The sequence below is a fragment of the Sus scrofa genome, chromosome 7 (genome assembly GCF_054392235.1).
Source record: "Sus scrofa isolate SSC_HxYL_T2T_F1_AM1 chromosome 7, Sscrofa_HxYL_maternal_Yorkshire_Landrace_v2.0, whole genome shotgun sequence".
Taxonomy (NCBI): domain Eukaryota; kingdom Metazoa; phylum Chordata; class Mammalia; order Artiodactyla; family Suidae; genus Sus; species Sus scrofa.
This window is the reverse complement of record NC_139389.1, coordinates 33085084-33111261: the sequence shown is the minus strand read 5'-3', so window position 1 is coordinate 33111261 and position 26178 is coordinate 33085084.

The following is a 26178-nucleotide window of genomic DNA, read 5'->3' as shown; positions in this document are numbered from 1 at the left end:
AAAAGGGTCCGAGTTGGCCGGGACTGTTGATCGAAACCGCGTCGGCTCAGACGCGGGACCAAATGGGTCAGGATTGCAGGCCGACCCTGTGTCAACTTGGACCCGGGAACGTGTCGGCCTGGACAGCTGTTCGACCCCACAGCTCCTCGGACTCGGGTCCGAGTCGGCCGGGACATCTGGTCGAACCCACAGCTCCTCGGACCCGGGACCATGTCGTCCGGGACAGCTGAGCGACCCCGCGTCAGTTCTGAGCCGGGATCACATGGGCCGGGGTTGATGGTCAACCCTGTGTAAGTTAGGACCCGGGACGGAGTCGGTCAGGATAGCTGGCAAACACCACAGTACCTCAGACCCAGGTCCGAGTCGGCTGGAACAGCTGGTCGACACTGCAGCAGCTCGGACCTGGGACCGAGTATGCTGGGATAGCTGGCCCACACTACAGGTCCTCGGACCTGGGACCGAGTTGGCCTGGATTGCTGGTCGACACCGAGTCATCTCGGACCCGGGTCTGAGACGCCGGGATAGCTGGTCACCCTGCAGCAGCTCGGATCCGGGATGGATTCGGCCAGGAGAGCTTGTCGAGACCACAGCTCCTTGTACCCGGTTCCGAGGCGGCCGGGACCTCTGGTTGACCCCGCATCAGCTCGGATCTGGGACCAAATGGGCCGGGATAGCTGGTCCATCCTGTGTCAGATCGGTACCGGGACCGAGTCGGCCAGGATAGCCGGTCGAGCCCGAGTCAGCTCGAATCCGGGACGAGTAGGCCGGGATAGCTGGTCGACACCACAGCGCCTCGGACCCGGGTCCGAGTTGGCTGGGCCTGCTGATCGAAACCGCGTCAGCTCGGACCTGGGACCAAATGGTTCAGGACTGCAGGCCGACCCTGTGTCAACTCGGACCCGGGAACGAGTCGGCCTGGACAGCTGGTCCACCCCACAGCTCCTCGGACCCGGGTCCGAGTCGGCCGGGATATCTGGTCGACCCCACAGCTCCTCGGACTCAGACCATGTTGTCCGGGACAGCTGAGCGACCTCGCGTCAGCTCTGAGCTGGGACCACATGGGCCGGGGTAGATGGTCGACCCTGTGTAAGGTAGGATCCGGGACGGAGTCGGCCAGGATAGCTGGGGAGCACCACAGCTCCTCGGACGCGGGTTCGAATCGGCCATGAAATCTGGTCGATCCCACAGCTCTTCGGACCAGGTTCCGAGTCGGCTGGGACAGCTGATCGACACCGCGTCATCTCCTACCACTGACAAAATGGGCTGGGATAGCAGATCGAACCTGTTTCAGCTCGGACCAGGGACCGCTTTGGCCAGAATATCTAGGCGACCCAACAGCTCCTTCAACCTGGGTCCGAGTCGGCTGGAACAGGTGGTCGACCCCGCAGCAGCCTGGAGCAGGGACAGAGTCGGCCGTGATATATTGTCGACCAAGAGCTCCTCAGACGGTGGTCCGAGACGGATGTGACAGCTGATCGACACCGCGTCAGCTGGGACCTAGGACCAGATGGGCCAGGATAGCTGGGGGAGCATTAGTCATTCGGACACGGGATCGAATCAGCCGGGATAGCTGGTGGACCCCGCAGCTCCTCGGACTCGGGGCGAGTCTGCCGGGATGTCTGGTGGACCCCACAGCTCTTTGGACCCGGAACCGAGTTGGCCGGGATAACTGGTCGACCCCGCATCAGCTCGAACCTGGGGCGAGTCGGCCGGGATAGCGGCTCGACCCCACAGCTCCTCGGACTCGGGTCCGAGCCGGCAGGGACTGCTGAGTGAAACAGCGTCAGCTCGGACCCAGGAGCAAATGGGTCAGGATTGCAGGCCGACCCTATGTCAATTCGGTCCCGGGAACGAGTCAGCCTGGACAGGTGGTTGAGGCACAGCTCCACAGACTCGGGTCCGAGTCGGCCGGGACATCTGGTCGACCACACAGCTCCTCGGACCCGGGACCATGTCATCCGGGACAGCTGAGTGACCCCGCATCAGCACGGACACTGGACCAATGGTCCAGGAGAGATGGTCGACCCTGTGTAAGCTCAGACCCGGGGCGGAGTCAGGCAGGATAGCTGGTCAACACCACAGCTCCTCGGACCCGGGTCCGAGTCGGCCGGGACCTCTGGCCGACCCCACAGCTCCCCGGACACGGGCCCATGTCGTCAGGGACACCTGAGGGACCCCGCCTCAGCTCGGGCACGGGACCAAATGGTCCAGGAGAGATGGTCCACCCTGTGTAAACCTGGACCCGGGACGGAGTCGGCCAGGATAGCTGGTCAACACCACAGCTCCTCGGACCCGTGTCCGAGTCGACATGCACAGCTGGATGACCCCGAGTCAGCTCAGACCAGGACTGTGTTGGCCAGGATAGCTGGTCGACCCCACAGCTCCTTGGACTCGGGTCCGAGTCAACCGGGACACCTGGTCGACCCCACAGCTCCTCAGACCCGGGAACAGGTCGTCTGGAATAATTGACGACCCCGTGTCAGCTCGGAGAAGGGACCATATTGGCAGGGATAGATGGTCGACCCTGTGTAAGTTAGGACCCGGGACGGAGTCGGCCAGGATAGCTGGTCAACACCACAGCTCCTCGGACCCGGGTCCGAGTCGGCCGGAAGAGCTGGTCGACCCTGCGGCAGTTCGGACCCGGACCGACTTGGCCTGGATAGCTTGTGACTCCACAGCTCCTTGGAAAAGGGTCCGAGTTGGCCGGGACTGTTGATCGAAACCGCGTCGGCTCAGACGCGGGACCAAATGGGTCAGGATTGCAGGCCGACCCTGTGTCAACTTGGACCCGGGAACGTGTCGGCCTGGACAGCTGTTCGACCCCACAGCTCCTCGGACTCGGGTCCGAGTCGGCCGGGACATCTGGTCGAACCCACAGCTCCTCGGACCCGGGACCATGTCGTCCGGGACAGCTGAGCGACCCCGCGTCAGTTCTGAGCCGGGATCACATGGGCCGGGGTTGATGGTCAACCCTGTGTAAGTTAGGACCCGGGACGGAGTCGGTCAGGATAGCTGGCAAACACCACAGTACCTCAGACCCAGGTCCGAGTCGGCTGGAACAGCTGGTCGACACTGCAGCAGCTCGGACCTGGGACCGAGTATGCTGGGATAGCTGGCCCACACTACAGGTCCTCGGACCTGGGACCGAGTTGGCCTGGATTGCTGGTCGACACCGAGTCATCTCGGACCCGGGTCTGAGACGCCGGGATAGCTGGTCACCCTGCAGCAGCTCGGATCCGGGATGGATTCGGCCAGGAGAGCTTGTCGAGACCACAGCTCCTTGTACCCGGTTCCGAGGCGGCCGGGACCTCTGGTTGACCCCGCATCAGCTCGGATCTGGGACCAAATGGGCCGGGATAGCTGGTCCATCCTGTGTCAGATCGGTACCGGGACCGAGTCGGCCAGGATAGCCGGTCGAGCCCGAGTCAGCTCGAATCCGGGACGAGTAGGCCGGGATAGCTGGTCGACACCACAGCACCTCGGACCCGGGTCCGAGTTGGCTGGGCCTGCTGATCGAAACCGCGTCAGCTCGGACCTGGGACCAAATGGTTCAGGACTGCAGGCCGACCCTGTGTCAACTCGGACCCGGGAACGAGTCGGCCTGGACAGCTGGTCCACCCCACAGCTCCTCGGACCCGGGTCCGAGTCGGCCGGGATATCTGGTCGACCCCACAGCTCCTCGGACTCAGACCATGTTGTCCGGGACAGCTGAGCGACCTCGCGTCAGCTCTGAGCTGGGACCACATGGGCCGGGGTAGATGGTCGACCCTGTGTAAGGTAGGATCCGGGACGGAGTCGGCCAGGATAGCTGGGGAGCACCACAGCTCCTCGGACGCGGGTTCGAATCGGCCATGAAATCTGGTCGATCCCACAGCTCTTCGGACCAGGTTCCGAGTCGGCTGGGACAGCTGATCGACACCGCGTCATCTCCTACCACTGACAAAATGGGCTGGGATAGCAGATCGAACCTGTTTCAGCTCGGACCAGGGACCGCTTTGGCCAGAATATCTAGGCGACCCAACAGCTCCTTCAACCTGGGTCCGAGTCGGCTGGAACAGGTGGTCGACCCCGCAGCAGCCTGGAGCAGGGACAGAGTCGGCCGTGATATATTGTCGACCAAGAGCTCCTCAGACGGTGGTCCGAGACGGATGTGACAGCTGATCGACACCGCGTCAGCTGGGACCTAGGACCAGATGGGCCAGGATAGCTGGGGGAGCATTAGTCATTCGGACACGGGATCGAATCAGCCGGGATAGCTGGTGGACCCCGCAGCTCCTCGGACTCGGGGCGAGTCTGCCGGGATGTCTGGTGGACCCCACAGCTCTTTGGACCCGGAACCGAGTTGGCCGGGATAACTGGTCGACCCCGCATCAGCTCGAACCTGGGGCGAGTCGGCCGGGATAGCGGCTCGACCCCACAGCTCCTCGGACTCGGGTCCGAGCCGGCAGGGACTGCTGAGTGAAACAGCGTCAGCTCGGACCCGGGAGCAAATGGGTCAGGATTGCAGGCCGACCCTATGTCAATTCGGTCCCGGGAACGAGTCAGCCTGGACAGGTGGTTGAGGCACAGCTCCACAGACTCGGGTCCGAGTCGGCCGGGACATCTGGTCGACCACACAGCTCCTCGGACCCGGGACCATGTCATCCGGGACAGCTGAGTGACCCCGCATCAGCACGGACACTGGACCAATGGTCCAGGAGAGATGGTCGACCCTGTGTAAGCTCAGACCCGGGGCGGAGTCAGGCAGGATAGCTGGTCAACACCACAGCTCCTCGGACCCGGGTCCGAGTCGGCCGGGACCTCTGGCCGACCCCACAGCTCCCCGGACACGGGCCCATGTCGTCAGGGACACCTGAGGGACCCCGCCTCAGCTCGGGCACGGGACCAAATGGTCCAGGAGAGATGGTCCACCCTGTGTAAACCTGGACCCGGGACGGAGTCGGCCAGGATAGCTGGTCAACACCACAGCTCCTCGGACCCGTGTCCGAGTCGACATGCACAGCTGGATGACCCCGAGTCAGCTCAGACCAGGACTGTGTTGGCCAGGATAGCTGGTCGACCCCACAGCTCCTTGGACTCGGGTCCGAGTCAACCGGGACACCTGGTCGACCCCACAGCTCCTCAGACCCGGGAACAGGTCGTCTGGAATAATTGACGACCCCGTGTCAGCTCGGAGAAGGGACCATATTGGCAGGGATAGATGGTCGACCCTGTGTAAGTTAGGACCCGGGACGGAGTCGGCCAGGATAGCTGGTCAACACCACAGCTCCTCGGACCCGGGTCCGAGTCGGCCGGAAGAGCTGGTCGACCCTGCGGCAGTTCGGACCCGGACCGACTTGGCCTGGATAGCTTGTGACTCCACAGCTCCTTGGAAAAGGGTCCGAGTTGGCCGGGACTGTTGATCGAAACCGCGTCGGCTCAGACGCGGGACCAAATGGGTCAGGATTGCAGGCCGACCCTGTGTCAACTTGGACCCGGGAACGTGTCGGCCTGGACAGCTGTTCGACCCCACAGCTCCTCGGACTCGGGTCCGAGTCGGCCGGGACATCTGGTCGAACCCACAGCTCCTCGGACCCGGGACCATGTCGTCCGGGACAGCTGAGCGACCCCGCGTCAGTTCTGAGCCGGGATCACATGGGCCGGGGTTGATGGTCAACCCTGTGTAAGTTAGGACCCGGGACGGAGTCGGTCAGGATAGCTGGCAAACACCACAGTACCTCAGACCCAGGTCCGAGTCGGCTGGAACAGCTGGTCGACACTGCAGCAGCTCGGACCTGGGACCGAGTATGCTGGGATAGCTGGCCCACACTACAGGTCCTCGGACCTGGGACCGAGTTGGCCTGGATTGCTGGTCGACACCGAGTCATCTCGGACCCGGGTCTGAGACGCCGGGATAGCTGGTCACCCTGCAGCAGCTCGGATCCGGGATGGATTCGGCCAGGAGAGCTTGTCGAGACCACAGCTCCTTGTACCCGGTTCCGAGGCGGCCGGGACCTCTGGTTGACCCCGCATCAGCTCGGATCTGGGACCAAATGGGCCGGGATAGCTGGTCCATCCTGTGTCAGATCGGTACCGGGACCGAGTCGGCCAGGATAGCCGGTCGAGCCCGAGTCAGCTCGAATCCGGGACGAGTAGGCCGGGATAGCTGGTCGACACCACAGCACCTCGGACCCGGGTCCGAGTTGGCTGGGCCTGCTGATCGAAACCGCGTCAGCTCGGACCTGGGACCAAATGGTTCAGGACTGCAGGCCGACCCTGTGTCAACTCGGACCCGGGAACGAGTCGGCCTGGACAGCTGGTCCACCCCACAGCTCCTCGGACCCGGGTCCGAGTCGGCCGGGATATCTGGTCGACCCCACAGCTCCTCGGACTCAGACCATGTTGTCCGGGACAGCTGAGCGACCTCGCGTCAGCTCTGAGCTGGGACCACATGGGCCGGGGTAGATGGTCGACCCTGTGTAAGGTAGGATCCGGGACGGAGTCGGCCAGGATAGCTGGGGAGCACCACAGCTCCTCGGACGCGGGTTCGAATCGGCCATGAAATCTGGTCGATCCCACAGCTCTTCGGACCAGGTTCCGAGTCGGCTGGGACAGCTGATCGACACCGCGTCATCTCCTACCACTGACAAAATGGGCTGGGATAGCAGATCGAACCTGTTTCAGCTCGGACCAGGGACCGCTTTGGCCAGAATATCTAGGCGACCCAACAGCTCCTTCAACCTGGGTCCGAGTCGGCTGGAACAGGTGGTCGACCCCGCAGCAGCCTGGAGCAGGGACAGAGTCGGCCGTGATATATTGTCGACCAAGAGCTCCTCAGACGGTGGTCCGAGACGGATGTGACAGCTGATCGACACCGCGTCAGCTGGGACCTAGGACCAGATGGGCCAGGATAGCTGGGGGAGCATTAGTCATTCGGACACGGGATCGAATCAGCCGGGATAGCTGGTGGACCCCGCAGCTCCTCGGACTCGGGGCGAGTCTGCCGGGATGTCTGGTGGACCCCACAGCTCTTTGGACCCGGAACCGAGTTGGCCGGGATAACTGGTCGACCCCGCATCAGCTCGAACCTGGGGCGAGTCGGCCGGGATAGCGGCTCGACCCCACAGCTCCTCGGACTCGGGTCCGAGCCGGCAGGGACTGCTGAGTGAAACAGCGTCAGCTCGGACCCGGGAGCAAATGGGTCAGGATTGCAGGCCGACCCTATGTCAATTCGGTCCCGGGAACGAGTCAGCCTGGACAGGTGGTTGAGGCACAGCTCCACAGACTCGGGTCCGAGTCGGCCGGGACATCTGGTCGACCACACAGCTCCTCGGACCCGGGACCATGTCATCCGGGACAGCTGAGTGACCCCGCATCAGCACGGACACTGGACCAATGGTCCAGGAGAGATGGTCGACCCTGTGTAAGCTCAGACCCGGGGCGGAGTCAGGCAGGATAGCTGGTCAACACCACAGCTCCTCGGACCCGGGTCCGAGTCGGCCGGGACCTCTGGCCGACCCCACAGCTCCCCGGACACGGGCCCATGTCGTCAGGGACACCTGAGGGACCCCGCCTCAGCTCGGGCACGGGACCAAATGGTCCAGGAGAGATGGTCCACCCTGTGTAAACCTGGACCCGGGACGGAGTCGGCCAGGATAGCTGGTCAACACCACAGCTCCTCGGACCCGTGTCCGAGTCGACATGCACAGCTGGATGACCCCGAGTCAGCTCAGACCAGGACTGTGTTGGCCAGGATAGCTGGTCGACCCCACAGCTCCTTGGACTCGGGTCCGAGTCAACCGGGACACCTGGTCGACCCCACAGCTCCTCAGACCCGGGAACAGGTCGTCTGGAATAATTGACGACCCCGTGTCAGCTCGGAGAAGGGACCATATTGGCAGGGATAGATGGTCGACCCTGTGTAAGTTAGGACCCGGGACGGAGTCGGCCAGGATAGCTGGTCAACACCACAGCTCCTCGGACCCGGGTCCGAGTCGGCCGGAAGAGCTGGTCGACCCTGCGGCAGTTCGGACCCGGACCGACTTGGCCTGGATAGCTTGTGACTCCACAGCTCCTTGGAAAAGGGTCCGAGTTGGCCGGGACTGTTGATCGAAACCGCGTCGGCTCAGACGCGGGACCAAATGGGTCAGGATTGCAGGCCGACCCTGTGTCAACTTGGACCCGGGAACGTGTCGGCCTGGACAGCTGTTCGACCCCACAGCTCCTCGGACTCGGGTCCGAGTCGGCCGGGACATCTGGTCGAACCCACAGCTCCTCGGACCCGGGACCATGTCGTCCGGGACAGCTGAGCGACCCCGCGTCAGTTCTGAGCCGGGATCACATGGGCCGGGGTTGATGGTCAACCCTGTGTAAGTTAGGACCCGGGACGGAGTCGGTCAGGATAGCTGGCAAACACCACAGTACCTCAGACCCAGGTCCGAGTCGGCTGGAACAGCTGGTCGACACTGCAGCAGCTCGGACCTGGGACCGAGTATGCTGGGATAGCTGGCCCACACTACAGGTCCTCGGACCTGGGACCGAGTTGGCCTGGATTGCTGGTCGACACCGAGTCATCTCGGACCCGGGTCTGAGACGCCGGGATAGCTGGTCACCCTGCAGCAGCTCGGATCCGGGATGGATTCGGCCAGGAGAGCTTGTCGAGACCACAGCTCCTTGTACCCGGTTCCGAGGCGGCCGGGACCTCTGGTTGACCCCGCATCAGCTCGGATCTGGGACCAAATGGGCCGGGATAGCTGGTCCATCCTGTGTCAGATCGGTACCGGGACCGAGTCGGCCAGGATAGCCGGTCGAGCCCGAGTCAGCTCGAATCCGGGACGAGTAGGCCGGGATAGCTGGTCGACACCACAGCACCTCGGACCCGGGTCCGAGTTGGCTGGGCCTGCTGATCGAAACCGCGTCAGCTCGGACCTGGGACCAAATGGTTCAGGACTGCAGGCCGACCCTGTGTCAACTCGGACCCGGGAACGAGTCGGCCTGGACAGCTGGTCCACCCCACAGCTCCTCGGACCCGGGTCCGAGTCGGCCGGGATATCTGGTCGACCCCACAGCTCCTCGGACTCAGACCATGTTGTCCGGGACAGCTGAGCGACCTCGCGTCAGCTCTGAGCTGGGACCACATGGGCCGGGGTAGATGGTCGACCCTGTGTAAGGTAGGATCCGGGACGGAGTCGGCCAGGATAGCTGGGGAGCACCACAGCTCCTCGGACGCGGGTTCGAATCGGCCATGAAATCTGGTCGATCCCACAGCTCTTCGGACCAGGTTCCGAGTCGGCTGGGACAGCTGATCGACACCGCGTCATCTCCTACCACTGACAAAATGGGCTGGGATAGCAGATCGAACCTGTTTCAGCTCGGACCAGGGACCGCTTTGGCCAGAATATCTAGGCGACCCAACAGCTCCTTCAACCTGGGTCCGAGTCGGCTGGAACAGGTGGTCGACCCCGCAGCAGCCTGGAGCAGGGACAGAGTCGGCCGTGATATATTGTCGACCAAGAGCTCCTCAGACGGTGGTCCGAGACGGATGTGACAGCTGATCGACACCGCGTCAGCTGGGACCTAGGACCAGATGGGCCAGGATAGCTGGGGGAGCATTAGTCATTCGGACACGGGATCGAATCAGCCGGGATAGCTGGTGGACCCCGCAGCTCCTCGGACTCGGGGCGAGTCTGCCGGGATGTCTGGTGGACCCCACAGCTCTTTGGACCCGGAACCGAGTTGGCCGGGATAACTGGTCGACCCCGCATCAGCTCGAACCTGGGGCGAGTCGGCCGGGATAGCGGCTCGACCCCACAGCTCCTCGGACTCGGGTCCGAGCCGGCAGGGACTGCTGAGTGAAACAGCGTCAGCTCGGACCCGGGAGCAAATGGGTCAGGATTGCAGGCCGACCCTATGTCAATTCGGTCCCGGGAACGAGTCAGCCTGGACAGGTGGTTGAGGCACAGCTCCACAGACTCGGGTCCGAGTCGGCCGGGACATCTGGTCGACCACACAGCTCCTCGGACCCGGGACCATGTCATCCGGGACAGCTGAGTGACCCCGCATCAGCACGGACACTGGACCAATGGTCCAGGAGAGATGGTCGACCCTGTGTAAGCTCAGACCCGGGGCGGAGTCAGGCAGGATAGCTGGTCAACACCACAGCTCCTCGGACCCGGGTCCGAGTCGGCCGGGACCTCTGGCCGACCCCACAGCTCCCCGGACACGGGCCCATGTCGTCAGGGACACCTGAGGGACCCCGCCTCAGCTCGGGCACGGGACCAAATGGTCCAGGAGAGATGGTCCACCCTGTGTAAACCTGGACCCGGGACGGAGTCGGCCAGGATAGCTGGTCAACACCACAGCTCCTCGGACCCGTGTCCGAGTCGACATGCACAGCTGGATGACCCCGAGTCAGCTCAGACCAGGACTGTGTTGGCCAGGATAGCTGGTCGACCCCACAGCTCCTTGGACTCGGGTCCGAGTCAACCGGGACACCTGGTCGACCCCACAGCTCCTCAGACCCGGGAACAGGTCGTCTGGAATAATTGACGACCCCGTGTCAGCTCGGAGAAGGGACCATATTGGCAGGGATAGATGGTCGACCCTGTGTAAGTTAGGACCCGGGACGGAGTCGGCCAGGATAGCTGGTCAACACCACAGCTCCTCGGACCCGGGTCCGAGTCGGCCGGAAGAGCTGGTCGACCCTGCGGCAGTTCGGACCCGGACCGACTTGGCCTGGATAGCTTGTGACTCCACAGCTCCTTGGAAAAGGGTCCGAGTTGGCCGGGACTGTTGATCGAAACCGCGTCGGCTCAGACGCGGGACCAAATGGGTCAGGATTGCAGGCCGACCCTGTGTCAACTTGGACCCGGGAACGTGTCGGCCTGGACAGCTGTTCGACCCCACAGCTCCTCGGACTCGGGTCCGAGTCGGCCGGGACATCTGGTCGAACCCACAGCTCCTCGGACCCGGGACCATGTCGTCCGGGACAGCTGAGCGACCCCGCGTCAGTTCTGAGCCGGGATCACATGGGCCGGGGTTGATGGTCAACCCTGTGTAAGTTAGGACCCGGGACGGAGTCGGTCAGGATAGCTGGCAAACACCACAGTACCTCAGACCCAGGTCCGAGTCGGCTGGAACAGCTGGTCGACACTGCAGCAGCTCGGACCTGGGACCGAGTATGCTGGGATAGCTGGCCCACACTACAGGTCCTCGGACCTGGGACCGAGTTGGCCTGGATTGCTGGTCGACACCGAGTCATCTCGGACCCGGGTCTGAGACGCCGGGATAGCTGGTCACCCTGCAGCAGCTCGGATCCGGGATGGATTCGGCCAGGAGAGCTTGTCGAGACCACAGCTCCTTGTACCCGGTTCCGAGGCGGCCGGGACCTCTGGTTGACCCCGCATCAGCTCGGATCTGGGACCAAATGGGCCGGGATAGCTGGTCCATCCTGTGTCAGATCGGTACCGGGACCGAGTCGGCCAGGATAGCCGGTCGAGCCCGAGTCAGCTCGAATCCGGGACGAGTAGGCCGGGATAGCTGGTCGACACCACAGCGCCTCGGACCCGGGTCCGAGTTGGCTGGGCCTGCTGATCGAAACCGCGTCAGCTCGGACCTGGGACCAAATGGTTCAGGACTGCAGGCCGACCCTGTGTCAACTCGGACCCGGGAACGAGTCGGCCTGGACAGCTGGTCCACCCCACAGCTCCTCGGACCCGGGTCCGAGTCGGCCGGGATATCTGGTCGACCCCACAGCTCCTCGGACTCAGACCATGTTGTCCGGGACAGCTGAGCGACCTCGCGTCAGCTCTGAGCTGGGACCACATGGGCCGGGGTAGATGGTCGACCCTGTGTAAGGTAGGATCCGGGACGGAGTCGGCCAGGATAGCTGGGGAGCACCACAGCTCCTCGGACGCGGGTTCGAATCGGCCATGAAATCTGGTCGATCCCACAGCTCTTCGGACCAGGTTCCGAGTCGGCTGGGACAGCTGATCGACACCGCGTCATCTCCTACCACTGACAAAATGGGCTGGGATAGCAGATCGAACCTGTTTCAGCTCGGACCAGGGACCGCTTTGGCCAGAATATCTAGGCGACCCAACAGCTCCTTCAACCTGGGTCCGAGTCGGCTGGAACAGGTGGTCGACCCCGCAGCAGCCTGGAGCAGGGACAGAGTCGGCCGTGATATATTGTCGACCAAGAGCTCCTCAGACGGTGGTCCGAGACGGATGTGACAGCTGATCGACACCGCGTCAGCTGGGACCTAGGACCAGATGGGCCAGGATAGCTGGGGGAGCATTAGTCATTCGGACACGGGATCGAATCAGCCGGGATAGCTGGTGGACCCCGCAGCTCCTCGGACTCGGGGCGAGTCTGCCGGGATGTCTGGTGGACCCCACAGCTCTTTGGACCCGGAACCGAGTTGGCCGGGATAACTGGTCGACCCCGCATCAGCTCGAACCTGGGGCGAGTCGGCCGGGATAGCGGCTCGACCCCACAGCTCCTCGGACTCGGGTCCGAGCCGGCAGGGACTGCTGAGTGAAACAGCGTCAGCTCGGACCCGGGAGCAAATGGGTCAGGATTGCAGGCCGACCCTATGTCAATTCGGTCCCGGGAACGAGTCAGCCTGGACAGGTGGTTGAGGCACAGCTCCACAGACTCGGGTCCGAGTCGGCCGGGACATCTGGTCGACCACACAGCTCCTCGGACCCGGGACCATGTCATCCGGGACAGCTGAGTGACCCCGCATCAGCACGGACACTGGACCAATGGTCCAGGAGAGATGGTCGACCCTGTGTAAGCTCAGACCCGGGGCGGAGTCAGGCAGGATAGCTGGTCAACACCACAGCTCCTCGGACCCGGGTCCGAGTCGGCCGGGACCTCTGGCCGACCCCACAGCTCCCCGGACACGGGCCCATGTCGTCAGGGACACCTGAGGGACCCCGCCTCAGCTCGGGCACGGGACCAAATGGTCCAGGAGAGATGGTCCACCCTGTGTAAACCTGGACCCGGGACGGAGTCGGCCAGGATAGCTGGTCAACACCACAGCTCCTCGGACCCGTGTCCGAGTCGACATGCACAGCTGGATGACCCCGAGTCAGCTCAGACCAGGACTGTGTTGGCCAGGATAGCTGGTCGACCCCACAGCTCCTTGGACTCGGGTCCGAGTCAACCGGGACACCTGGTCGACCCCACAGCTCCTCAGACCCGGGAACAGGTCGTCTGGAATAATTGACGACCCCGTGTCAGCTCGGAGAAGGGACCATATTGGCAGGGATAGATGGTCGACCCTGTGTAAGTTAGGACCCGGGACGGAGTCGGCCAGGATAGCTGGTCAACACCACAGCTCCTCGGACCCGGGTCCGAGTCGGCCGGAAGAGCTGGTCGACCCTGCGGCAGTTCGGACCCGGACCGACTTGGCCTGGATAGCTTGTGACTCCACAGCTCCTTGGAAAAGGGTCCGAGTTGGCCGGGACTGTTGATCGAAACCGCGTCGGCTCAGACGCGGGACCAAATGGGTCAGGATTGCAGGCCGACCCTGTGTCAACTTGGACCCGGGAACGTGTCGGCCTGGACAGCTGTTCGACCCCACAGCTCCTCGGACTCGGGTCCGAGTCGGCCGGGACATCTGGTCGAACCCACAGCTCCTCGGACCCGGGACCATGTCGTCCGGGACAGCTGAGCGACCCCGCGTCAGTTCTGAGCCGGGATCACATGGGCCGGGGTTGATGGTCAACCCTGTGTAAGTTAGGACCCGGGACGGAGTCGGTCAGGATAGCTGGCAAACACCACAGTACCTCAGACCCAGGTCCGAGTCGGCTGGAACAGCTGGTCGACACTGCAGCAGCTCGGACCTGGGACCGAGTATGCTGGGATAGCTGGCCCACACTACAGGTCCTCGGACCTGGGACCGAGTTGGCCTGGATTGCTGGTCGACACCGAGTCATCTCGGACCCGGGTCTGAGACGCCGGGATAGCTGGTCACCCTGCAGCAGCTCGGATCCGGGATGGATTCGGCCAGGAGAGCTTGTCGAGACCACAGCTCCTTGTACCCGGTTCCGAGGCGGCCGGGACCTCTGGTTGACCCCGCATCAGCTCGGATCTGGGACCAAATGGGCCGGGATAGCTGGTCCATCCTGTGTCAGATCGGTACCGGGACCGAGTCGGCCAGGATAGCCGGTCGAGCCCGAGTCAGCTCGAATCCGGGACGAGTAGGCCGGGATAGCTGGTCGACACCACAGCGCCTCGGACCCGGGTCCGAGTTGGCTGGGCCTGCTGATCGAAACCGCGTCAGCTCGGACCTGGGACCAAATGGTTCAGGACTGCAGGCCGACCCTGTGTCAACTCGGACCCGGGAACGAGTCGGCCTGGACAGCTGGTCCACCCCACAGCTCCTCGGACCCGGGTCCGAGTCGGCCGGGATATCTGGTCGACCCCACAGCTCCTCGGACTCAGACCATGTTGTCCGGGACAGCTGAGCGACCTCGCGTCAGCTCTGAGCTGGGACCACATGGGCCGGGGTAGATGGTCGACCCTGTGTAAGGTAGGATCCGGGACGGAGTCGGCCAGGATAGCTGGGGAGCACCACAGCTCCTCGGACGCGGGTTCGAATCGGCCATGAAATCTGGTCGATCCCACAGCTCTTCGGACCAGGTTCCGAGTCGGCTGGGACAGCTGATCGACACCGCGTCATCTCCTACCACTGACAAAATGGGCTGGGATAGCAGATCGAACCTGTTTCAGCTCGGACCAGGGACCGCTTTGGCCAGAATATCTAGGCGACCCAACAGCTCCTTCAACCTGGGTCCGAGTCGGCTGGAACAGGTGGTCGACCCCGCAGCAGCCTGGAGCAGGGACAGAGTCGGCCGTGATATATTGTCGACCAAGAGCTCCTCAGACGGTGGTCCGAGACGGATGTGACAGCTGATCGACACCGCGTCAGCTGGGACCTAGGACCAGATGGGCCAGGATAGCTGGGGGAGCATTAGTCATTCGGACACGGGATCGAATCAGCCGGGATAGCTGGTGGACCCCGCAGCTCCTCGGACTCGGGGCGAGTCTGCCGGGATGTCTGGTGGACCCCACAGCTCTTTGGACCCGGAACCGAGTTGGCCGGGATAACTGGTCGACCCCGCATCAGCTCGAACCTGGGGCGAGTCGGCCGGGATAGCGGCTCGACCCCACAGCTCCTCGGACTCGGGTCCGAGCCGGCAGGGACTGCTGAGTGAAACAGCGTCAGCTCGGACCCGGGAGCAAATGGGTCAGGATTGCAGGCCGACCCTATGTCAATTCGGTCCCGGGAACGAGTCAGCCTGGACAGGTGGTTGAGGCACAGCTCCACAGACTCGGGTCCGAGTCGGCCGGGACATCTGGTCGACCACACAGCTCCTCGGACCCGGGACCATGTCATCCGGGACAGCTGAGTGACCCCGCATCAGCACGGACACTGGACCAATGGTCCAGGAGAGATGGTCGACCCTGTGTAAGCTCAGACCCGGGGCGGAGTCAGGCAGGATAGCTGGTCAACACCACAGCTCCTCGGACCCGGGTCCGAGTCGGCCGGGACCTCTGGCCGACCCCACAGCTCCCCGGACACGGGCCCATGTCGTCAGGGACACCTGAGGGACCCCGCCTCAGCTCGGGCACGGGACCAAATGGTCCAGGAGAGATGGTCCACCCTGTGTAAACCTGGACCCGGGACGGAGTCGGCCAGGATAGCTGGTCAACACCACAGCTCCTCGGACCCGTGTCCGAGTCGACATGCACAGCTGGATGACCCCGAGTCAGCTCAGACCAGGACTGTGTTGGCCAGGATAGCTGGTCGACCCCACAGCTCCTTGGACTCGGCTCCGAGTCAACCGGGACACCTGGTCGACCCCACAGCTCCTCAGACCCGGGAACAGGTCGTCTGGAATAATTGACGACCCCGTGTCAGCTCGGAGAAGGGACCATATTGGCAGGGATAGATGGTCGACCCTGTGTAAGTTAGGACCCGGGACGGAGTCGGCCAGGATAGCTGGTCAACACCACAGCTCCTCGGACCCGGGTCCGAGTCGGCCGGAAGAGCTGGTCGACCCTGCGGCAGTTCGGACCCGGACCGACTTGGCCTGGATAGCTTGTGACTCCACAGCTCCTTGGAAAAGGGTCCGAGTTGGCCGGGACTGTTGATCGAAACCGCGTCGGCTCAGACGCGGGACCAAATGGGTCAGGATTGCAGGCCGACCCTGTGTCAACTTGGACCCGGGAACGTGTCGGCCTGGACAGCTGTTCGACCCCACAGCTCCTCGGACTCGGGTCCGAGTCGGCCGGGACATCTGGTCGAACCCACAGCTCCTCGGACCCGGGACCATGTCGTCCGGGACAGCTGAGCGACCCCGCGTCAGTTCTGAGCCGGGATCACATGGGCCGGGGTTGATGGTCAACCCTGTGTAAGTTAGGACCCGGGACGGAGTCGGTCAGGATAGCTGGCAAACACCACAGTACCTCAGACCCAGGTCCGAGTCGGCTGGAACAGCTGGTCGACACTGCAGCAGCTCGGACCTGGGACCGAGTATGCTGGGATAGCTGGCCCACACTACAGGTCCTCGGACCTGGGACCGAGTTGGCCTGGATTGCTGGTCGACACCGAGTCATCTCGGACCCGGGTCTGAGACGCCGGGATAGCTGGTCACCCTGCAGCAGCTCGGATCCGGGATGGATTCGGCCAGGAGAGCTTGTCGAGACCACAGCTCCTTGTACCCGGTTCCGAGGCGGCCGGGACCTCTGGTTGACCCCGCATCAGCTCGGATCTGGGACCAAATGGGCCGGGATAGCTGGTCCATCCTGTGTCAGATCGGTACCGGGACCGAGTCGGCCAGGATAGCCGGTCGAGCCCGAGTCAGCTCGAATCCGGGACGAGTAGGCCGGGATAGCTGGTCGACACCACAGCGCCTCGGACCCGGGTCCGAGTTGGCTGGGCCTGCTGATCGAAACCGCGTCAGCTCGGACCTGGGACCAAATGGTTCAGGACTGCAGGCCGACCCTGTGTCAACTCGGACCCGGGAACGAGTCGGCCTGGACAGCTGGTCCACCCCACAGCTCCTCGGACCCGGGTCCGAGTCGGCCGGGATATCTGGTCGACCCCACAGCTCCTCGGACTCAGACCATGTTGTCCGGGACAGCTGAGCGACCTCGCGTCAGCTCTGAGCTGGGACCACATGGGCCGGGGTAGATGGTCGACCCTGTGTAAGGTAGGATCCGGGACGGAGTCGGCCAGGATAGCTGGGGAGCACCACAGCTCCTCGGACGCGGGTTCGAATCGGCCATGAAATCTGGTCGATCCCACAGCTCTTCGGACCAGGTTCCGAGTCGGCTGGGACAGCTGATCGACACCGCGTCATCTCCTACCACTGACAAAATGGGCTGGGATAGCAGATCGAACCTGTTTCAGCTCGGACCAGGGACCGCTTTGGCCAGAATATCTAGGCGACCCAACAGCTCCTTCAACCTGGGTCCGAGTCGGCTGGAACAGGTGGTCGACCCCGCAGCAGCCTGGAGCAGGGACAGAGTCGGCCGTGATATATTGTCGACCAAGAGCTCCTCAGACGGTGGTCCGAGACGGATGTGACAGCTGATCGACACCGCGTCAGCTGGGACCTAGGACCAGATGGGCCAGGATAGCTGGGGGAGCATTAGTCATTCGGACACGGGATCGAATCAGCCGGGATAGCTGGTGGACCCCGCAGCTCCTCGGACTCGGGGCGAGTCTGCCGGGATGTCTGGTGGACCCCACAGCTCTTTGGACCCGGAACCGAGTTGGCCGGGATAACTGGTCGACCCCGCATCAGCTCGAACCTGGGGCGAGTCGGCCGGGATAGCGGCTCGACCCCACAGCTCCTCGGACTCGGGTCCGAGCCGGCAGGGACTGCTGAGTGAAACAGCGTCAGCTCGGACCCGGGAGCAAATGGGTCAGGATTGCAGGCCGACCCTATGTCAATTCGGTCCCGGGAACGAGTCAGCCTGGACAGGTGGTTGAGGCACAGCTCCACAGACTCGGGTCCGAGTCGGCCGGGACATCTGGTCGACCACACAGCTCCTCGGACCCGGGACCATGTCATCCGGGACAGCTGAGTGACCCCGCATCAGCACGGACACTGGACCAATGGTCCAGGAGAGATGGTCGACCCTGTGTAAGCTCAGACCCGGGGCGGAGTCAGGCAGGATAGCTGGTCAACACCACAGCTCCTCGGACCCGGGTCCGAGTCGGCCGGGACCTCTGGCCGACCCCACAGCTCCCCGGACACGGGCCCATGTCGTCAGGGACACCTGAGGGACCCCGCCTCAGCTCGGGCACGGGACCAAATGGTCCAGGAGAGATGGTCCACCCTGTGTAAACCTGGACCCGGGACGGAGTCGGCCAGGATAGCTGGTCAACACCACAGCTCCTCGGACCCGTGTCCGAGTCGACATGCACAGCTGGATGACCCCGAGTCAGCTCAGACCAGGACTGTGTTGGCCAGGATAGCTGGTCGACCCCACAGCTCCTTGGACTCGGCTCCGAGTCAACCGGGACACCTGGTCGACCCCACAGCTCCTCAGACCCGGGAACAGGTCGTCTGGAATAATTGACGACCCCGTGTCAGCTCGGAGAAGGGACCATATTGGCAGGGATAGATGGTCGACCCTGTGTAAGTTAGGACCCGGGACGGAGTCGGCCAGGATAGCTGGTCAACACCACAGCTCCTCGGACCCGGGTCCGAGTCGGCCGGAAGAGCTGGTCGACCCTGCGGCAGTTCGGACCCGGACCGACTTGGCCTGGATAGCTTGTGACTCCACAGCTCCTTGGAAAAGGGTCCGAGTTGGCCGGGACTGTTGATCGAAACCGCGTCGGCTCAGACGCGGGACCAAATGGGTCAGGATTGCAGGCCGACCCTGTGTCAACTTGGACCCGGGAACGTGTCGGCCTGGACAGCTGTTCGACCCCACAGCTCCTCGGACTCGGGTCCGAGTCGGCCGGGACATCTGGTCGAACCCACAGCTCCTCGGACCCGGGACCATGTCGTCCGGGACAGCTGAGCGACCCCGCGTCAGTTCTGAGCCGGGATCACATGGGCCGGGGTTGATGGTCAACCCTGTGTAAGTTAGGACCCGGGACGGAGTCGGTCAGGATAGCTGGCAAACACCACAGTACCTCAGACCCAGGTCCGAGTCGGCTGGAACAGCTGGTCGACACTGCAGCAGCTCGGACCTGGGACCGAGTATGCTGGGATAGCTGGCCCACACTACAGGTCCTCGGACCTGGGACCGAGTTGGCCTGGATTGCTGGTCGACACCGAGTCATCTCGGACCCGGGTCTGAGACGCCGGGATAGCTGGTCACCCTGCAGCAGCTCGGATCCGGGATGGATTCGGCCAGGAGAGCTTGTCGAGACCACAGCTCCTTGTACCCGGTTCCGAGGCGGCCGGGACCTCTGGTTGACCCCGCATCAGCTCGGATCTGGGACCAAATGGGCCGGGATAGCTGGTCCATCCTGTGTCAGATCGGTACCGGGACCGAGTCGGCCAGGATAGCCGGTCGAGCCCGAGTCAGCTCGAATCCGGGACGAGTAGGCCGGGATAGCTGGTCGACACCACAGCGCCTCGGACCCGGGTCCGAGTTGGCTGGGCCTGCTGATCGAAACCGCGTCAGCTCGGACCTGGGACCAAATGGTTCAGGACTGCAGGCCGACCCTGTGTCAACTCGGACCCGGGAACGAGTCGGCCTGGACAGCTGGTCCACCCCACAGCTCCTCGGACCCGGGTCCGAGTCGGCCGGGATATCTGGTCGACCCCACAGCTCCTCGGACTCAGACCATGTTGTCCGGGACAGCTGAGCGACCTCGTGTCAGCTCTGAGCTGGGACCACATGGGCCGGGGTAGATGGTCGACCCTGTGTAAGGTAGGATCCGGGACGGAGTCGGCCAGGATAGCTGGGGAGCACCACAGCTCCTCGGACGCGGGTTCGAATCGGCCATGAAATCTGGTCGATCCCACAGCTCTTCGGACCAGGTTCCGAGTCGGCTGGGACAGCTGATCGACACCGCGTCATCTCCTACCACTGACAAAATGGGCTGGGATAGCAGATCGAACCTGTTTCAGCTCGGACCAGGGACCGCTTTGGCCAGAATATCTAGGCGACCCAACAGCTCCTTCAACCTGGGTCCGAGTCGGCTGGAACAGGTGGTCGACCCCGCAGCAGCCTGGAGCAGGGACAGAGTCGGCCGTGATATATTGTCGACCAAGAGCTCCTCAGACGGTGGTCCGAGACGGATGTGACAGCTGATCGACACCGCGTCAGCTGGGACCTAGGACCAGATGGGCCAGGATAGCTGGGGGAGCATTAGTCATTCGGACACGGGATCGAATCAGCCGGGATAGCTGGTGGACCCCGCAGCTCCTCGGACTCGGGGCGAGTCTGCCGGGATGTCTGGTGGACCCCACAGCTCTTTGGACCCGGAACCGAGTTGGCCGGGATAACTGGTCGACCCCGCATCAGCTCGAACCTGGGGCGAGTCGGCCGGGATAGCGGCTCGACCCCACAGCTCCTCGGACTCGGGTCCGAGCCGGCAGGGACTGCTGAGTGAAACAGCGTCAGCTCGGACCCGGGAGCAAATGGGTCAGGATTGCAGGCCGACCCTATGTCAATTCGGTCCCGGGAACGAGTCAGCCTGGACAGGTGGTTGAGGCACAGCTCCACAGACTCGGGTCCGAGTCGGCCGGGACATCTGGTCGACCACACAGCTCCTCGGACCCGGGACCATGTCATCCGGGACAGCTGAGTGACCCCGCATCAGCACGGACACTGGACCAATGGTCCAGGAGAGATGGTCGACCCTGTGTAAGCTCAGACCCGGGGCGGAGTCAGGCAGGATAGCTGGTCAACACCACAGCTCCTCGGACCCGGGTCCGAGTCGGCCGGGACCTCTGGCCGACCCCACAGCTCCCCGGACACGGGCCCATGTCGTCAGGGACACCTGAGGGACCCCGCCTCAGCTCGGGCACGGGACCAAATGGTCCAGGAGAGATGGTCCACCCTGTGTAAACCTGGACCCGGGACGGAGTCGGCCAGGATAGCTGGTCAACACCACAGCTCCTCGGACCCGTGTCCGAGTCGACATGCACAGCTGGATGACCCCGAGTCAGCTCAGACCAGGACTGTGTTGGCCAGGATAGCTGGTCGACCCCACAGCTCCTTGGACTCGGCTCCGAGTCAACCGGGACACATGGTCGACCCCACAGCTCCTCAGACCCGGGAACAGGTCGTCTGGAATAATTGACGACCCCGTGTCAGCTCGGAGAAGGGACCATATTGGCAGGGATAGATGGTCGACCCTGTGTAAGTTAGGACCCGGGACGGAGTCGGCCAGGATAGCTGGTCAACACCACAGCTCCTCGGACCCGGGTCCGAGTCGGCCGGAAGAGCTGGTCGACCCTGCGGCAGTTCGGACCCGGACCGACTTGGCCTGGATAGCTTGTGACTCCACAGCTCCTTGGAAAAGGGTCCGAGTTGGCCGGGACTGTTGATCGAAACCGCGTCGGCTCAGACGCGGGACCAAATGGGTCAGGATTGCAGGCCGACCCTGTGTCAACTTGGACCCGGGAACGTGTCGGCCTGGACAGCTGTTCGACCCCACAGCTCCTCGGACTCGGGTCCGAGTCGGCCGGGACATCTGGTCGAACCCACAGCTCCTCGGACCCGGGACCATGTCGTCCGGGACAGCTGAGCGACCCCGCGTCAGTTCTGAGCCGGGATCACATGGGCCGGGGTTGATGGTCAACCCTGTGTAAGTTAGGACCCGGGACGGAGTCGGTCAGGATAGCTGGCAAACACCACAGTACCTCAGACCCAGGTCCGAGTCGGCTGGAACAGCTGGTCGACACTGCAGCAGCTCGGACCTGGGACCGAGTATGCTGGGATAGCTGGCCCACACTACAGGTCCTCGGACCTGGGACCGAGTTGGCCTGGATTGCTGGTCGACACCGAGTCATCTCGGACCCGGGTCTGAGACGCCGGGATAGCTGGTCACCCTGCAGCAGCTCGGATCCGGGATGGATTCGGCCAGGAGAGCTTGTCGAGACCACAGCTCCTTGTACCCGGTTCCGAGGCGGCCGGGACCTCTGGTTGACCCCGCATCAGCTCGGATCTGGGACCAAATGGGCCGGGATAGCTGGTCCATCCTGTGTCAGATCGGTACCGGGACCGAGTCGGCCAGGATAGCCGGTCGAGCCCGAGTCAGCTCGAATCCGGGACGAGTAGGCCGGGATAGCTGGTCGACACCACAGCGCCTCGGACCCGGGTCCGAGTTGGCTGGGCCTGCTGATCGAAACCGCGTCAGCTCGGACCTGGGACCAAATGGTTCAGGACTGCAGGCCGACCCTGTGTCAACTCGGACCCGGGAACGAGTCGGCCTGGACAGCTGGTCCACCCCACAGCTCCTCGGACCCGGGTCCGAGTCGGCCGGGATATCTGGTCGACCCCACAGCTCCTCGGACTCAGACCATGTTGTCCGGGACAGCTGAGCGACCTCGCGTCAGCTCTGAGCTGGGACCACATGGGCCGGGGTAGATGGTCGACCCTGTGTAAGGTAGGATCCGGGACGGAGTCGGCCAGGATAGCTGGGGAGCACCACAGCTCCTCGGACGCGGGTTCGAATCGGCCATGAAATCTGGTCGATCCCACAGCTCTTCGGACCAGGTTCCGAGTCGGCTGGGACAGCTGATCGACACCGCGTCATCTCCTACCACTGACAAAATGGGCTGGGATAGCAGATCGAACCTGTTTCAGCTCGGACCAGGGACCGCTTTGGCCAGAATATCTAGGCGACCCAACAGCTCCTTCAACCTGGGTCCGAGTCGGCTGGAACAGGTGGTCGACCCCGCAGCAGCCTGGAGCAGGGACAGAGTCGGCCGTGATATATTGTCGACCAAGAGCTCCTCAGACGGTGGTCCGAGACGGATGTGACAGCTGATCGACACCGCGTCAGCTGGGACCTAGGACCAGATGGGCCAGGATAGCTGGGGGAGCATTAGTCATTCGGACACGGGATCGAATCAGCCGGGATAGCTGGTGGACCCCGCAGCTCCTCGGACTCGGGGCGAGTCTGCCGGGATGTCTGGTGGACCCCACAGCTCTTTGGACCCGGAACCGAGTTGGCCGGGATAACTGGTCGACCCCGCATCAGCTCGAACCTGGGGCGAGTCGGCCGGGATAGCGGCTCGACCCCACAGCTCCTCGGACTCGGGTCCGAGCCGGCAGGGACTGCTGAGTGAAACAGCGTCAGCTCGGACCCGGGAGCAAATGGGTCAGGATTGCAGGCCGACCCTATGTCAATTCGGTCCCGGGAACGAGTCAGCCTGGACAGGTGGTTGAGGCACAGCTCCACAGACTCGGGTCCGAGTCGGCCGGGACATCTGGTCGACCACACAGCTCCTCGGACCCGGGACCATGTCATCCGGGACAGCTGAGTGACCCCGCATCAGCACGGACACTGGACCAATGGTCCAGGAGAGATGGTCGACCCTGTGTAAGCTCAGACCCGGGGCGGAGTCAGGCAGGATAGCTGGTCAACACCACAGCTCCTCGGACCCGGGTCCGAGTCGGCCGGGACCTCTGGCCGACCCCACAGCTCCCCGGACACGGGCCCATGTCGTCAGGGACACCTGAGGGACCCCGCCTCAGCTCGGGCACGGGACCAAATGGTCCAGGAGAGATGGTCCACCCTGTGTAAACCTGGACCCGGGACGGAGTCGGCCAGGATAGCTGGTCAACACCACAGCTCCTCGGACCCGTGTCCGAGTCGACATGCACAGCTGGATGACCCCGAGTCAGCTCAGACCAGGACTGTGTTGGCCAGGATAGCTGGTCGACCCCACAGCTCCTTGGACTCGGGTCCGAGTCAACCGGGACACATGGTCGACCCCACAGCTCCTCAGACCCGGGAACAGGTCGTCTGGAATAATTGACGACCCCGTGTCAGCTCGGAGAAGGGACCATATTGGCAGGGATAGATGGTCGACCCTGTGTAAGTTAGGACCCGGGACGGAGTCGGCCAGGATAGCTGGTCAACACCACAGCTCCTCGGACCCGGGTCCGAGTCGGCCGGAAGAGCTGGTCGACCCTGCGGCAGTTCGGACCCGGACCGACTTGGCCTGGATAGCTTGTGACTCCACAGCTCCTTGGAAAAGGGTCCGAGTTGGCCGGGACTGTTGATCGAAACCGCGTCGGCTCAGACGCGGGACCAAATGGGTCAGGATTGCAGGCCGACCCTGTGTCAACTTGGACCCGGGAACGTGTCGGCCTGGACAGCTGTTCGACCCCACAGCTCCTCGGACTCGGGTCCGAGTCGGCCGGGACATCTGGTCGAACCCACAGCTCCTCGGACCCGGGACCATGTCGTCCGGGACAGCTGAGCGACCCCGCGTCAGTTCTGAGCCGGGATCACATGGGCCGGGGTTGATGGTCAACCCTGTGTAAGTTAGGACCCGGGACGGAGTCGGTCAGGATAGCTGGCAAACACCACAGTACCTCAGACCCAGGTCCGAGTCGGCTGGAACAGCTGGTCGACACTGCAGCAGCTCGGACCTGGGACCGAGTATGCTGGGATAGCTGGCCCACACTACAGGTCCTCGGACCTGGGACCGAGTTGGCCTGGATTGCTGGTCGACACCGAGTCATCTCGGACCCGGGTCTGAGACGCCGGGATAGCTGGTCACCCTGCAGCAGCTCGGATCCGGGATGGATTCGGCCAGGAGAGCTTGTCGAGACCACAGCTCCTTGTACCCGGTTCCGAGGCGGCCGGGACCTCTGGTTGACCCCGCATCAGCTCGGATCTGGGACCAAATGGGCCGGGATAGCTGGTCCATCCTGTGTCAGATCGGTACCGGGACCGAGTCGGCCAGGATAGCCGGTCGAGCCCGAGTCAGCTCGAATCCGGGACGAGTAGGCCGGGATAGCTGGTCGACACCACAGCGCCTCGGACCCGGGTCCGAGTTGGCTGGGCCTGCTGATCGAAACCGCGTCAGCTCGGACCTGGGACCAAATGGTTCAGGACTGCAGGCCGACCCTGTGTCAACTCGGACCCGGGAACGAGTCGGCCTGGACAGCTGGTCCACCCCACAGCTCCTCGGACCCGGGTCCGAGTCGGCCGGGATATCTGGTCGACCCCACAGCTCCTCGGACTCAGACCATGTTGTCCGGGACAGCTGAGCGACCTCGCGTCAGCTCTGAGCTGGGACCACATGGGCCGGGGTAGATGGTCGACCCTGTGTAAGGTAGGATCCGGGACGGAGTCGGCCAGGATAGCTGGGGAGCACCACAGCTCCTCGGACGCGGGTTCGAATCGGCCATGAAATCTGGTCGATCCCACAGCTCTTCGGACCAGGTTCCGAGTCGGCTGGGACAGCTGATCGACACCGCGTCATCTCCTACCACTGACAAAATGGGCTGGGATAGCAGATCGAACCTGTTTCAGCTCGGACCAGGGACCGCTTTGGCCAGAATATCTAGGCGACCCAACAGCTCCTTCAACCTGGGTCCGAGTCGGCTGGAACAGGTGGTCGACCCCGCAGCAGCCTGGAGCAGGGACAGAGTCGGCCGTGATATATTGTCGACCAAGAGCTCCTCAGACGGTGGTCCGAGACGGATGTGACAGCTGATCGACACCGCGTCAGCTGGGACCTAGGACCAGATGGGCCAGGATAGCTGGGGGAGCATTAGTCATTCGGACACGGGATCGAATCAGCCGGGATAGCTGGTGGACCCCGCAGCTCCTCGGACTCGGGGCGAGTCTGCCGGGATGTCTGGTGGACCCCACAGCTCTTTGGACCCGGAACCGAGTTGGCCGGGATAACTGGTCGACCCCGCATCAGCTCGAACCTGGGGCGAGTCGGCCGGGATAGCGGCTCGACCCCACAGCTCCTCGGACTCGGGTCCGAGCCGGCAGGGACTGCTGAGTGAAACAGCGTCAGCTCGGACCCGGGAGCAAATGGGTCAGGATTGCAGGCCGACCCTATGTCAATTCGGTCCCGGGAACGAGTCAGCCTGGACAGGTGGTTGAGGCACAGCTCCACAGACTCGGGTCCGAGTCGGCCGGGACATCTGGTCGACCACACAGCTCCTCGGACCCGGGACCATGTCATCCGGGACAGCTGAGTGACCCCGCATCAGCACGGACACTGGACCAAT